Genomic DNA, 6,693 nt, shown 5'->3' on the forward strand with positions numbered 1-6,693 from the left:
AGCACACACCCCAGGTCACATCAAGACCAACTCCTCTACTATTATCAGCATTTTATATGTCTTTACCTTCCCATAGTAGTAACATATATTCATGTGTTTCCATTTTACCACACCTCATGTAGTGGTATCTTTCCAGACTCAGCAGATCCCCGACCCCAGCCCTCCACTCCCTCAGAGTCGGCACCTGTGGGGACTTCCAATGTCTCGGGATGAGACTCTTTGCGCAATTCAAAAACAGGATTAACAGGTTTCGTTTCGCTTCCTCAATAATCCTTGGTATTTCATGGTAGATAAGGTATTTGGGGTTGGGGGGTATAATCATTTTCAAAAGCCTGCTAGCTTCACCAAACACCCCCTCCCAAAAGGGCTGTATGAGAGGGCACTGCCACCACAAGTGCAACAACGCACCCTCCTCCCCACAACCCCTCCAGCACTCCCCACTCAGATGATGATATATCTTCCGCAACCTCTGTGGCGTCATATACCACCTACTTAGAAATTTAAAATGCATTTCCTGGAGTCTTATTGACACTGACGCTTTTTTCACTTTATTGAAAATAGACCGCCAGGCCTGCGCATCAAAGCTCGACGCCCAGCTCTCTATGCCATGCAGCCACATAAGAAGGCCTAGCCTCTCCGTCTCCCTCTATTAGCAGTATATATAGTAAGGAGACCAGGTGGCGCTGGATGCTTGATGAGGTACAAAGTTCCTCAAATGGGGTTTTCTGTCTAGTCAAATGTTCTCTATTTCGCGCATTATTGAAGAAGTGTGTCAACTGTGCCACCCTAAACCATGAAGAGAACATCGCAGGATTCCAAGCAGCCAGTTCCGCCTGCGACGTAAGTCTGGTTTGATCGGTTACATTGGAAATGGCTACTTCGGAAAGAGAATAGAAGGACCCCGAGTAGTCCCTTTTGTTTGCTATTCCATTATCCGGGTTTTCACATATAGGAGTAACCGGAGCAGTTGCTGAGGAGATATAGCTTTTGGTTTTAATAAGCTTATCCCACACATGGAACACATCCTCTAGCAGAGGATAGTGTGAAATGCATTTTGGGCGATGCTCAGTGCTTATCCACGCAAGGAGCCAACATTGCCTCTCTGGAGGATCTCCCTATCCAATCCAATCCAGGCCTTATCCGTTGATCCATGACACCATTCAACGATTCGCTGGAGGATCATTGCTCTATGATATTCAACAAGCAATGGCACTCCTGCTCCCCCTCCATCTCTAGGAAGGTACATTGTTTTTTTACTTATCCTAGGTTTCAGGTCGTTCCAGATATAAGATTCTATTATCATTTGCACCTGGTGTATCAAGTGCGCGGCTGATGCTAGTGGGATCGTCTGCATAATGTATAGCATTCTAGGTAGCACATTCATTTTTGCTACATGTATTCTCCCCATCCATGAGATGGTTTTGTTTTTCCACGACTTTAGATCCCCTGCGATAGCATCTCTGATATTTTTATAGTTGGTATTCACTATCTCCAAGTGAAGGGGCAAGCCAAATGCCAAAATATGTCAATTGCTTCGCGGCAATTTTCAATGGGCATCCATGGTATTGTGTTTCAAAGGCTTCGTGTGGCATAGAAATGTTCAAAATTTCTGATTTCGAAAGATTGAGCAAGAAATCTGAGACTCGTCCGTACGCTTCAAACTCCGCAAGAGCCGCCTGCAAAGAGGCACCATTGTCTGCCAGAGTCAACGTCGTCCGCATACATTATTAATTTATGCTCTGCTTCTCCAACCCGCAGTTCACGAATAGCAGTATTAGCTCTTATCTTACACGCTAAGGCCTCCATTACTAGAGCGAATAGCAGAGGAGAAAGCAGGCACCCCTGCCTCGTCCCATTGGAAATCGAAAAGGGTGCAGAGAGCATACCATTCACCCTGACACGTGCACTTGGATTAGAGTACAAAGAAAACACCCCATTAATAAAACGTGGACCGAGACCCACCTTCATCAAAGTGTGGCGCATAAAAGACCAATTAACCCGGTCAAAAGCCTTTTCCGCGTCCGTCGATACGAGGATCAACGGCACGGAATTGGCATGGGCGGCGGAGATCAGCTGGAGAACCCGAAGGGTATTGTCTCGTGCCTCTCTCGCAGGAATAAAGCCTGCCTGATCTGTCTATCAATTGAGGAAGGTGTTTCTTGAGGCGATTTGCTATGACCTTCGCCAGTATCTTAACGTCCGCGTTAAGAAGAGAAATTGGTCTATAACTGCTTGATTGGGTCACCGGTTTCTCCGGTTTAGGGATAACTGATATAAAAGTCTCCAGCATTGAGCGGGGCAGAACTGGGTCACTAGCGAGCCGATTAAACAGATGGAGTAAACGAGGCACCAGGATGTCCGCAAAGATTTTGTAATAGCAAGCCCCGATTCCATCAGGGCCCGGGCTTTTACCAACCTGGAGGCTTTTAATAGCCTCCATGATCTCCTCTGCCACAAAGGGAGCATCTAACTGTTCTGCTTCATCCTACGATAGTCGCGGCATATCTATCTCCTCCAAGTAATCTATGACCTCTTGCACGGGAATCCGGTCATTGCGATGTTCTCCCCGTTCCACGCCGCTCGAGTGAATATTGTAGAGAGATTCATAAAATTTCCCAAAGGCATTAGCAATTGACTGCCCATCTTTATGTACTTCTTCATGGTCATCTACTAGCTCGAAAACATAGGAGTTTAGCCTCTTTCGCGCCAATGCACGAGCCAGGAGCCTCCCTGCCTTATTACCATGTTCGAAGTACTTTTGCCGCAAAATAAGTGCTTTTTTTGTGTTGCTCATCCTGCAAATGCCTCAGCAAGGCAGACCTAGCTTCAGCCAGTTCCTCCTGTAGCCCATGATCATTAGGGCTATTCTTGTGCGCTGCCTCTTTCTGAGTCACCTGCGCTAGCAAGGTTGTATATAATTCTCTTTTAGTTCTGCGCATCGTAGCACAGTGCCTCATTAAGATACCCCGGAGCACACATTTGTGAGCCTCCCAGACAGTGAAACTGTTTACCAGATCGTCTGTATTTAGGCGAAAGTATTCCTCCAGGCGGTTATGCAACTCTTGTGTCAGAAGCTGGTCGTTCAAAAGCAATTCATCCAACCTCCAAATATAAGGTGTTATTGGAGAGTCGGGCCAGTCAATTGTACATCTAACCGGAGCATGATCCGACCACGTAATCGTGTTAATATTACTGCCTGTTGTGACTGCTAATCCCGCGGAGTCCGCAAATAGATAGTCTATCCTCGTATATTTCCTATGAGGATGTGAATAAAATGTAAAGTTTTTAGTTAAAGGATGAAAAGTACGCCAGATGTTGTGTTCAACAAGGTCTGTGAGAGATCTAGTAAGATGTTTAATTACTTTGTGGGGAGCGCTGGAGAGGCCATCAGAAGTATCCAAAACCGGATCCAATGACACATTAAAGTCCCCACCCAAGAAAAGAGTGCCCTTTTGTGCCTCCAAGATCTTAAGCATAACTTTTTTTAAAAACAGATCCTGCACTCAGGGGAAAAAAAAAAAAGGAAAGGAAGGGTAAAGGAAAGATTAACTAAGTAGAATATTGAGAGTTCCGGTGGGCGGGCACGGCGAGAGGACGCAGGTTTGCTGAGCTCCGTGTGTCTATGCTCACAAACCTGTGCTTTTTAACGCCTAAAGTGCCCAGAAAACTGTAATCCTTGGCAGGACAACTAAGCGACACCTGCCCGGACAAGACTTAGTGAGGAGCGCCTAGATCCGCTCCCCCGCCGGCAGCCGCATAAACAAGTAGTCGGAGTAAGATCGCGGTGGCGATCAGAGAAACCGGACCTCCCGCACCATCAAATAAAGAGTAGGTGAGAAGCCGAATAGGCTGGGGAACACAGAGGAGAGCCAAAACCGAGCTCTTAAAAGTCAGACACTGACAAGGCAACTTGCCCTAACAGCCTAAGAACTGCGCAACAAACTAACGGCGGCCATCTTGGATATCGGCCCTATCCAAAAACCGTTAAGAGACACTAGAAACATAACAAACATACTGAACTGCTATTCCTTTTGGGGACTCAGTGGCCTTATTAACCCCTCCTCCTCCCAGGTTTATAACTTTCTACCACACGCTTGGCACAGAGAAAGATCGATCATTTTGCAGGGGAGCCTGCTCACCATAGAGTAGCTGTTAACACAGAGCCCAATAATGCTATCAGTCCTGCACAGATAGAACACACGTGGGAGGGAGATAAACCTGCAGTACAATAGTGTCCGACCTGCTGAAGAAGCAGATATCTAAGGAGTTAAACACCTTAACCTGAGACTGACTACCAACATCTCAAGTGTAGATTCTACTCAGGGGACAACAATAGACATGGCACACTAGACCGGAGCCAGTTGTACCCCCCTCCCCATGCACAAACCTCCAGAAGCAGAATAGAAACAAACCCTCCTAGTCCTGGAAAAGAAGTTTAATTCTCTTACTAAACTATAATTACAGCAGAACCTTTGCTGTGAGCAGCCTGTATGCAAAAATACTATACTCCATACAATAAAAAGACTGACAACATGGCAGGAAGGCAAAAGCAAACAGAGAGACGCCAGAGAACCCAAACAGAGAACCAAGAACAGGCTCAGTCACTGCCAGAAACATCCATTATCACAACGCAAGACACACATCCTATTGTATCACAGTTGTCTGCGCTCTTCTTGCCTAAAATTGAACAATTGCAGACAGGAATGGATAGCTTGTCCGCAGACCTCAGGGCCTTCTCAACACGCCTAACTGCTGTGGAACAGAAAGCAGCGGAGGGAGAAGAAAGATACAGGGACACAACCTCCTCTATCACTACTCTCCAAAGACAAAACAAATTGCTGCAAGCCAAGGTAGATGACTTGGAGAACCGCTCAAGACGAAACAACCTCAGAATCGTCGGAGTGCCAGAGTCTATCCCCTCGGGGGCCTTAATGAACTTTGTAGAAACTATTCTCCCAGGCATACTCAAACTCCCATCCACGAGCATACCTTGCACTGCAGAAAGAGCACACAGAGTAGGAGCCCCCCAGCAGGAAGGTGTACCTAGACAGATAATGGTGCGCTACTTAAATTTCAGAGATAAAACGCTAATTCTCAGAGCGTACAGACAAAAGACACCTATTGACTTTGAAGGGAGGAAAATCTTCATCTTCCAGGACTATTCTGCAGAAGTCTCAAAGAAAAGGAGAGAATTCACGCCTTACTGCAGAGACCTTATAGCTCAAGGTGAATCTATAGCACTCCTGTATCCAGCCAGATTGCGACTTCAAACGCCACAAGGTCCAAAGATATTTGAATCTCCGAAACACCTTCAAATGTTTCTGGATCAAGCCAAGAGGCGTACAGATCGACCACGGCAGGTCCAACAAGAAGAAGAAGATGATGCATGAAAGAGGACAAAACCAAACAGGATTTGGAATCTTTTACTCAGGACTATTTAACCTACCAAGGCTGACTGGAGGGACATAATGCACAGAAATTGGTGCTAAACGCTGCATACATATCCTTTTCAAGAATGGGGAGGGGGGGAGGGCTTTTGGGATTTTGTGAAGTTTTGAACGTTAGAAAGTTTACAAGTTTAGTTACTGTTTAAAATTTAAACGAACCAGAATCAGCTGATATAAATTAACAACTGTAGACAGAAGTAAGATAATATATATATTTGTTTGCATCTACTGTACTAATTTATTGTTTAACCTTGCAGAGACCTGATCAGTAATAATACTACTACAAAACACCTCGATAGCTACAGGTGCTCTCCCCTGGGCAGCGGGCGGTAAGTGAGAAAGACAGAACCACTCTATTTCCCCCTACCACACTCTTACATAACCATAGCACACACCCCTTCAAGCTTCCTCATGAAACTGGTTTCTTGGAACGTTGGGGGCATTACGTCCCCCATCAAAAGAAAAACCATACTAAAATATTTGAGAAACCAACACACAGACATAGCAATCTTGGAAGAAACTCACTTGACTAACGCAGAACATCAGAAGCTAAGACAAGGATGGGTGGGAGAAGTTATCCATACCACGTATGAAGGGAAAAGAGCTAGAGGGGTAGCTATCCTCTTTAGAAAAAATCTAGACTACACTATAGTAAAACAACTGATAGATCCCGAGGGTAGATATGTGTTAACAAAAATCAAACTCAAACATAAACACATTATCATAGGAGGAGTCTATGGCCCACACACTGATAAAAAGGACTTCTGGAGAACTTTCAGTACTATCGTAACAAAGTTTGCTGACTCTCCGATGATTCTAGGGGGAGACTATAATATAGCCCCTCAAACCCCAGCAGACAGATTCAGGGACCCTAACTCAGCAGCAAGACATAACACGACCTATAAAAATGCAAGGAGAGATTCCCTGATCTTGTCTAAATTTAAACACTCTTTAGCACTAACAGACATATGGCGAGATAAGCACCCAGAAGAAAGAAACTACACTTGCACCACCCCAGCCAAAGACACCCTATCCAGAATAGATCTATTCCTAACAACACACTCCTTGGGACAACAGATCACAAACACTACCATAGATGTTGCGACCATATCAGATCATGCCCCCATTAGCCTTAAAATTAATCTTATGCCAACTAGAGAGGGACCCCGTAGGTGGTTCTTCCCGACTTACCTGTACGGAGACATAAATTTCAAGAGATTTCTAGAGGGAGAATGGAAAACTTATA

The sequence above is a fragment of the Bombina bombina genome, chromosome 3, assembly GCF_027579735.1.
Source record: "Bombina bombina isolate aBomBom1 chromosome 3, aBomBom1.pri, whole genome shotgun sequence".
In the NCBI taxonomy this organism is placed as follows: Eukaryota; Metazoa; Chordata; class Amphibia; order Anura; family Bombinatoridae; genus Bombina; species Bombina bombina.